At 40.9% G+C, this 9,514-nt stretch overlaps 1 protein-coding gene across 3 annotated transcripts in view; it reads right to left on the reverse strand.

Annotated features, from left to right (window-relative positions):
- Positions 1-9,514, reverse strand: part of LOC129817358 (disheveled-associated activator of morphogenesis 1-like) — a 145,142-nt gene that overhangs the window by 132,691 nt on the left and 2,937 nt on the right. The window lies entirely within an intron of this gene.

The raw sequence follows: 9,514 nt of genomic DNA on the forward strand, positions 1-9,514 counted from the left end.
TAGTTTCCTGAATTTCTGCCTAACTGACGTGCCCAAAGTAAACTGCCAGGTTATGCATATAAATTGGTAGCATTGGATAGAAAACACTTTGAAGTTTCTAAAACTGTTAAAATAATGTTTAAGACTATAACCGAATTGATCTGGCAGGCAACAATCCAAAGAAAAACCAACCAGAATTTTTTTAGTTTGAGGTCCCAGGCTCTTATAATGGAAAGCTATTGCACCTATGTAATTCCGGCTCCCAGATTGCAATTCCTAAGGCTTCAACTAGATGTCAACCGTCTTTATTCAAATTTTCAGGCTTGTTTCTTGAAAAACAAGCAAGAATTTAGAGTTTTAGTGAAGAGAGCACCAGAACAATATCAGTCTTTCGGCGCACGGTGAAGAAGGCGCACGCTTACCAATTTTACTTTCCTATTGAACATTCTACTTTCCGTATGAAATATTCATTTTTTTTACATTTTAGAGTACCTGGGGAGTACGACCATTCATTTTGTAGCTGGGACCCTTGGGATTGCAAACAGAGGAAGATTTTCAAAAGTAAGTAATTTATTTAAATCGCCATTTGTGAAGCCTGTGCTGTTTGAAAAATATGTTAATGTGGGGTGCCGTCCTCAGACAATCGCATGGCATGCTTTCGCTGTAAAGCCTATTGTAAATTGGACAATGCAGTTAGATTAACAAGAATTTAAGCTTTTAAATAAGATACTTGTATGTTCATGAATGTTTAATATTACAATTGCGCACCATCCAATTTCACCGGATGTTGTTGACAGGTGTCCCGCTAGCGGGACGCCTATCCATAAGCAGTTTGTTAAGCAATGTTTTTTTTCTGGCCACTCTTCCATAAAGCCCAGCTCTGTGGAGTGTATGGCTTAAAGTGGTCCTATGGAGATACTCCAATCTCCGCTGTGGAGCTTTGCAGCTCCTTCTGGGTTATCTTTGGTCTCTTTGTTGCCTCTCTGATTAATGCCCTCCTTAATGCCCGCCTGGTCCGTGAGTTTTGGTGGGCGGCCCTCTCTTGGCAGGTTTGTCGTGGTGCCATATTCTTTCCATGTTTTTAATAATGGATTTAACTAGAGGTCGACCGATTATGATTTTTCAACGCAGATACCGATACCGATTATTGGAGGACCAAAAAAAAGCCGATATCAATTATTCGGACGATTTATATATATATATATACATACACTTGAAATAATGACAATACTGAATGAACAATGAACACTTATTTTAACTTAATAATATAATACATCATTAAAATAGATTTTGTCTCAAATAAATAAACATGTTCAATTGGGTTTAAATAACGCAAAAACAAAGTGTTGGAGAAGAAAGTAGAAGTGCAATATGTGCCATGTAAGAAAGCTAACGTTTAAGTTCCTTGCTCAGAACATGAGAACATATGAAAGCTGGTGGTTCCTTTAACACGAGTCTTCAATAGTCCCAGGTAAGAAGTTTTAGGTTGTAGTTATTATAGTACTATTTGTCTCTATACCATTTGGATTTCATATACCTTTGACTATTGGATGTTCTAATAGGTACTTTAGTATTGCCAGCCTAATCTCGGGAGTTGATAGGCTTGAAGTCAAACAGCGCAATGCTTGAAGCATTGCGAAGAGCTGCTGGCAAACGCAGTAAAGTGCTGTTTGAATGAATGCTTACGAGCCTGCTGCTGCCTACCACCGCTCAGTCAGACTGCTCTATCAAATCATAGACTTTATTATAATAAACACACAGAAATATGAGCCTTAGGTCATTAATGTTGGTCAAATCCAGAAATGATCATTTAGAAAACAAAACGTTTATTCTTTCAGTGAAATACGGAACCGTTCCGTATTTTATCTAACGGGTGGCATCCATAAGTATAAATATTCCTGTTACATTGCACAACCTTCAATGTTATGTTATAATTACGTAAAATTCTGGCAAATTAGTTCGCAACAAGCCAGGCGGCCCAAACTGTTGCATATACCCTGACTCTGTGTGCAATGAACGCAAGAGAAGTGACACAATTTCCCTAGTTTAATATTGTCTGCTAACATGAATTTCTTTTAACTAAATATGCAGGTTTTAAAAAATATATACTTGTGTATTGATTTTAAGAAAGGCATTGATGTTTATGGTTAGGTACAGTCGTGCAACGACAGTGCTTTTTTCGCAAATGCGCTTGTTAAATCACCCGTTTGGCAAAGTAGGCTGATTCAATGATAAATTAACAGGCACCGCATCGATTATATGCAACGCAGGACAAGCTAGATAAACTAGTAATATCATCAACCATGTGTAGTTAACTAGTGATTATGTTAAGATTGATTGTTTTTTTATAAGATATGTTTAATGCAAGCTAGCGCCTTACCGTGGCTCCTTGCTGCACTCGCATAACAGGTAGTCAGCCTGCCACGCAGTCCCCTTGTGGAGTGCAATGTAATCGTCCATGATCGGTGTCCAAATATGCCTTTTACCGATTATCATGAAAACTTTTTTATTTATTTTTTATTTTTTAAATCGGCCATTCCGATTAATCGGTCGACCTCTAGATTTAAACGGTGCTCGTTGGGTTGTTCAAAGTTTCAGATCTTTTTTTATAACTCAACCCTAATCTGTACTTCTCCACAACTTTGTCCCTGGCCTGTTTGGAGCACTCCTTGATCTTCATGGTGCCACTTACAGGTGTATATGTACTGAGATCATGTGACAGATCATGTGGCAGATCATGTGACAGACAGCACACAGGTAGACTTTAACTAATTATTTAACTTCCGAAGGTAATTAGTTGCACCAGATCTTATTTAGGGGCGAATACATACGCTCCCACCACTTTTCTGTTTTACTTTTATTTATTTTTTAACAAGTTATTTTTTTCCATTTCACTTCACCAATTTGGACTATTTTGTATATGTCCATCACATGAAATCCAAATAAAAATCAATTTAAATGACAGGTTGTAATGCAACAAAAATAGGAAAAATGCGAAGGGGCCTGAATACTTTTGCAAGGCACTGTATATCTTATTTGCCTGACGACTCAAACCGAATTCTTCCACTGCTCTATCGTTCGCTACATACTTCAGTCAAAGACTGCCATCATTGAAGTCATTTGTGGGGAGTCAAACGAGGGGTGTTGTACAAAACAAAGTCAGAGATTGGTTGAGATGATCCAATCAGAGTATCAAAGCCAATGACACATTTTCAAAATGGCGCTTTTCCCAAGTTTGTTCTGCTCTGGCCCAACCCATTGGTTTCTGGGGCCAATCAGAAGGTCTAGAATGGATTTCCATTCTAGAAATCGTCGAGGAGGTACTCAGATCAAGACTCATTGCAGAGAAGAAACTAACGTCCCTGGGCGTGGCGTAGAGTTTGGCCAGCGGAAGGGGTTTGGGTAGCCAGGCAAATAAGTCATGCATGTACACGTTTAAATTTAGGCAATTCATAACTGCACTACCAATTTGCAGAAAAGACAGAAAATCATGCGGCCCAGAAAATCAAATACCAGCATTTCTAAAAGATAATCATTTTTTTTGTTAATCTTTTCATAGCAACATTTAATAGGGCTAAAATTATATCAGTAATTCAAGACATATTCGTCTATAGCATCAAACAATTGCAAAAGAAAAGACGCAAATATAATCTAGGCCTAAATTGCTGGGAGAGTCCAGATAAAACAGCTCAGTTGAGCTAAGCTCTCCTGCAGAGCTTGTAATAATGATACTTCCACATGAATGCAAACAAACAGTGCAATTGAAGAGAACCATGAGGGAGATGGAGGAGAAAATAGCAGAGAGGGAGGGTGAGGCGGGGCAGAGATCAGAGGTAATTACAGTCACCCGGCTTGGTGCATAATCCTATTTTAGCTGCAAAGAACAACAGAGCGTGATCGGAGGGAAACAAAATGGAAAAACGAGAACAACTCTACTTTTCCTCCACGTTCTGTACTGTATACAAAAGTAACAGGCCCATATGCCATGTACAGCATTAACATGGGTGTGGTGCCGATTGACAGACATTGACAGTGGTCAAGACCGTTCACTAACCAAATAGGCAAGTTTTAGCAAAAAATTCTAGCCCGTCTCCATCTTGGGGCCACAAAATACATGCATGTGACACGCAACAATAGTATATCTATATTTTTCATAGCTGTCTATTTACCACCACAAACTGATGCTGTCACTAAGATCACACTTCATGAGCTGTATAGGGCCATAAGCAAACAAGAAAATGCACATCCAGAGGTGACGCTCCTAGTGGCCGGTGATTTTAATACAGCGGAACTGAAATCCCTCTTACTTTAATTTTACCAGCATGTCACCTGTGCAACTGGAGCTGGGAAAAAAATAATAATACAAATTTAAAAATAAATAAAAAACTCTAGATCACATTTACCCCACACACAGAGACGTAAACAAAGCTTTCCCTCCCTCGCATACAAAGCTCTCGCTCGCCCTCCATTTGGTAAATCTAACCATAACTCTATCCTCCTGATTCCTGCTTACAAGCAAAAACTCAAAACAGGAAGTACCAGTTATACGCTCAATACGGAAGAGGTCAGATGAAGCAGATGCTAAGCTACAGGACTGTTTTGCTAGCACAGACTGGAAAATGTTATGGGATTCATCTGATTGCATTGAGGAGTTTACCACATAAATCCCCGGCTTTATTAATAAGTGCATCGATAAAGTCATCATCACAATGATGTACATATCCAAACCAGAAGCCACAGGAAACATCTGCACTGAGCTAGAGACTAGAGCTGCCACTTTCAAGAGCGGGACACTAATAAGACAACAAACAGTGGAAACATCAATACAGGAATAAGATAGGGTTTGCAAACCCTACCACATCCAACAATCACAGATTATAAAGGGAAACCCAGCCATGAGCTGCCAGTGACCCAAGCGTACCGAGGCAAAAAAAGATGGGTGCAGTGAAATGGGTTGTTTTACAGGGTCAGCCATAGTAGTACGGCACCCTGGAGAAACATTTGGGTTAAGTGCCTTGGTCAAGGCAAGCCCATTGTTTCAATATATTCTCTAAATGTTATTTGTTTACGAAGTATCCCTAAAGTGTTCTCCCATCTTAGGGTCAGGTGTGGTCAATTCAGTGTCTGGACCGTCAATCCCAAGCAGACGAGGCGAGACAGGCCGAGGGCAGGGTGTGGTGGGAGCACCCTGGTGACAGACAGGGACTCAGTGGATAAGTGATGCTAAATGAAGCCATTGTCTGTCCCAAGTGAAGCACACTGTGCAGAGAAAGAGACATTCAAATAGCCACACAGGCTCATTGTTGTTTCCATTGCCAACAGGGTCCTATTGCATAGGGTATGGTGGGCCTGCACAATGTTGGTCCTCTGAAACTGCTGTAGTACCAAACACCATAGTATGGTACAGTCAGATGTAGTAGTGCCATACATCACCTGCTAAATCACTTTGAACTGTTCCACTGTTTATCAGGGTTTCTCAACTCTGGTGTCAGAGTACCACTGTTGTTTCATAAAGTCTCAATACATTATGAAAGTGGATGTCCCAAACATCCACATTCTGAGAAATGAGAGCATTGTTGCTCTGGCTAACTTGAAATGGGTTAAAGCTCTTATACTCTGAAACAAGGGAAAGGGGGATACCTACTCAGTTGTACAACTGACTGCATTCAACTGAAATATGTCTTTCACTTTTAACAAGCACACTACTTAGGTGTCTACTCATGTTCAACTGGAGTGAAGTCCAGCATTCAATGGCTCCAGGATCAACAATGATATACTGGAGTATGCAGCCATTAGAAAGTCCCCTTTGTAGACCCCACTATGTTTTATCAGTCATTGTTGGGAATATCCATTTATGAATTTAATGTCAAATTCTCTCGTTATTTTTTTAAAAAGCTCCCATTTTGGACTTGACGAGGACTGTAGATGGTTTAATGACATTATCATACATTGACACATAATGTAATAAACCATCTACAGTCCTCTCCCAGCGGAGAAACATTCTAATCTGGCATCCACTAGTGCATCAGATCTGCACGCTTATCCCTGTCATGTCATGAATGCCTTTCCTGGCTGCATGCACTTAGCCTTAGTTATTTTGATAACAGTGAAAATACATTGATCAAATCCATGCATCATAAGTTTGAATGTTTTCTAATCTATTAAACCTCGGTAGTAGTTTCATTACTCTATCAATGCATTTCTCTGGAAAGATGGCATTGTAGCCAGACAAATACATTGGAAGATGATTGTCAACCAGATCAGAAACACTATGCTCACAACCTGTATCTCATAAATCACTGGTGTATTTTGTTACAATTTAGGAAAGTTCTGCACAATAGACTAAGGTTTTTGCCAGGGGCACGTCCATCCATTTATACCGTTCATGAATCATGACAACACACATAACTATTATTTGATCGAGAAATGTATACTGCAAACTTTCACCCACTTTTTAGAAAATATAACTCTACCTTTGGGTCAACCATCCATCCAAAACAAATAATCCCATGTGTGCACCTTGTCTTTATAAACTTTCACACATATTCCATGATATGGGATTATCCAATGGGCAACACTGCAGCTGTTGATTGCCAGCGATCATAATTCATCACGTAGGCATATGCTATAATCAATACACAACTTTCAAAGAGTAGAACATTTTATACCAACATATAAAAGTATAACTTTTCCATTGTATAAAATTACATTATCACATTCGCTTGCCATACTATTCCCATGAGATCATGCATGCAACTACTAGAACACGCCTGCAACAACCGAACTGATGGACAATGTTGATTGGCAGGTGGAATTATGACCAATAAGGTTGCAAGGTTAAAGTGGGAGGCACGATCAGGTCTGCACAGTATTGTCCAATGCGGTTGCGGGGAGAGCCCAACATGGACACCAGTTATTTTTTTATATTTTTTTTACTGTCTTTGTGCACCCGATATGGGGGCTCGAGAACAATGACGTGATGTCGTTGTACACAATTTTTGGGGACCATTTCAGGCTCGAGACATACTTTAAAAACTACTGCCTTATAAGTATACAAAATCTCAGTTCAATCTCTTTAAAATATCTGGAAAAAATCTATCTCGGCAGCAATCCCCTGTGGCAACAACACGAACGTCAGTAAGTGCCCCCATTCTTCCTTATTCTCCCAAAGATGCTCTCCCTCAGTGTTGGGGCAGAAATCATGACCTGCACTCTTATACACAGGGGCATGAAAACACAATTGTCTTGTACTGTTCCTCCTCCTTTCGCATAAATGACAAGGGAACCAAACAGAGCAAAGTCTCTGAACAGAAGCAGTACTAAGCGAGGCAGTCACTGCAGATGGATTTTCCTGCTATTGTCTGGCTAATCCAGCCCTACGACTCAAGGCCAGGCAGTTGAATGGAGCCTGTGGAAGATAGAGAGAGCATCCCCGCATTGCTCCCTTTCCCAAGGTCGAGCCAGTTGCCATGGCGACTGGCCCGGAGGCACACACAGGATAAGGAGAAAGGGGTATTGGTTATAAATACCCGAAACAGTCGAATCAGGGACTTTAAGGAGCCTGACCTTTCTGAGAGCATCTCCAATGAGCTGTCTGTCAGAAGAAGAAATTAATGGAGACAGGTGGCAATGACTTTGTGCTCAGGAGAGGAACCTTGAGACTATAGAGAAAAGTTATATAATCATCACTCTAAAAAGATCCCTGCACCTTCGTTGGTTTAATACCAGGGTCTAGTCACTGAGTGACTGCTCATTCTATAAGCATAGAATTTACTAGTCTACTACTTTTTAGCATGTGATTCATAGACTTGGTCATGAGGTGTATAGATGGCTTGTATATTTCAGAAAACTGTATCCACACCAAGGCATACTGTAGCGAACTCCATTACACACAATCCTTGAGACACAGGACATGCATGGGGCATTTAGGGGTGTATGCCAAGCCACAGACCTACATCACACATAGTACATTCACTGATGCCCATTAGAGGTATGAAAGATCACTGAAAACCACAGAATATAAAATTAATGATAATGTTTTTTGAACCGTGAAGCCATAATAGCCTACTAACCTTCACTGCACTTAATAAAATATTGCACTGATGATACCAAGATGATTTCATAAACTGCTGTGGGCCACTGGGCCTATTCCCTTATGTAACCAAGACTGAAATGGCTTGCAAAACGTATTCAGTTTAATGCACCACACCATCTAAAAATAAGCTGAATACATGTATACAGAAAACACCAAGATATTCAAGGCTGCTGACGATCACCTACCTTTCAGTAGGGCGCCGGACATGAGTAAATTGCCAGCTTTAGTAAGAAATCTGCAGGATATCCCGTGTTCCATATCATACAGGTCAAAAAATAATAATGTTGTCACATGCTTTGTAAACAACAGGTGTAGACTAATGATAAAATACTTACTTACGGGTTCTTCCCAACAATGGAGAAAAAAAATAATATAAGAATAGCATGAGGAATAAATATACAACGAGTAATGATAACTTTGCTATATACACGGGGTACCAGTACCGAGTCGATGTGCAGGGGTACGAGGTAATTGAGGTAGATATATGTACATACAGTGCCTTCGGAAAGTATTCAGATCTTGACTTAATCCACATTTTAGAATAAGGCTGTATGTACAACACCCCACAATGACAAAGCAAAAACAGGTCTAGAATTTCTTACTAATTTATTAAAAATAAAGACCCTTTACTCAGTACTTTATTGAAGCACCTTTGGCAGCGATTACAGCATCGAGTCTTCTTGGGTATGACGCAACAAGCTTGGCACACATGCATTTGGGGAGTTTCTCCCATTCTTCTCTGCAGATTCTATCAAGATCTGTCCGGTTGGATGGGGAGCGTCGCTGCACAGCGATTTTCAGGTCTCACCAGAGATGTTCGATCGGGTTCAAGTCTGGGCCACTCAAGGACATTCTGAGACTTGTCCCGAAGCCATTCCTGCATTGTCTTGGCTGTGTGCTTAGGGTCATTGTCCTGTTGGAAGGCAAACCTTTGCCCCAGTCTGAGGTCCTGAGAGCCCTGGAGCAGGTTTTCATCAAGGATCTCTGTACTTTGCTCCGTTCATCTTTGCATCGATCCTGACTAGTCTCCCAGTCCCTGAAAAACACCCCCACAGCATGATGCTGCCACCCATGCATCACCATAGGGATGGTGCCAGGTTTCCTCCAGACATGATGCTTGGCATTCAGGCCAAAGAGTTACATCTTGGTTTCATCAGACCAGAGAATGTTGTTTCTCATGGTCTAAGAGTCTTTAGGTGCCTTTTGGCAAACTCCAAGCAGGCTGTCATGTGCCTTTTACTGAGGAGTGGCTCCCGTCTCACCACTCTACCGTAAAGGCCTGATTGGTGGCGTGCTGCAGAGATGGGAGAAACTTCCAGAAGGACAACCATCTCCACAGAGGAACCCTGTCAGAGTGACCATTTCAGAGTGACCTCCCTGACCAAGGCCCTTCTCCCCCGATTGCCCAGTTTGGCCGGGCGGCCAGCTCTAGGAAGAGTC

Source organism: Salvelinus fontinalis, chromosome 20 (assembly GCF_029448725.1).
Source record: "Salvelinus fontinalis isolate EN_2023a chromosome 20, ASM2944872v1, whole genome shotgun sequence".
In the NCBI taxonomy this organism is placed as follows: domain Eukaryota; kingdom Metazoa; phylum Chordata; class Actinopteri; order Salmoniformes; family Salmonidae; genus Salvelinus; species Salvelinus fontinalis.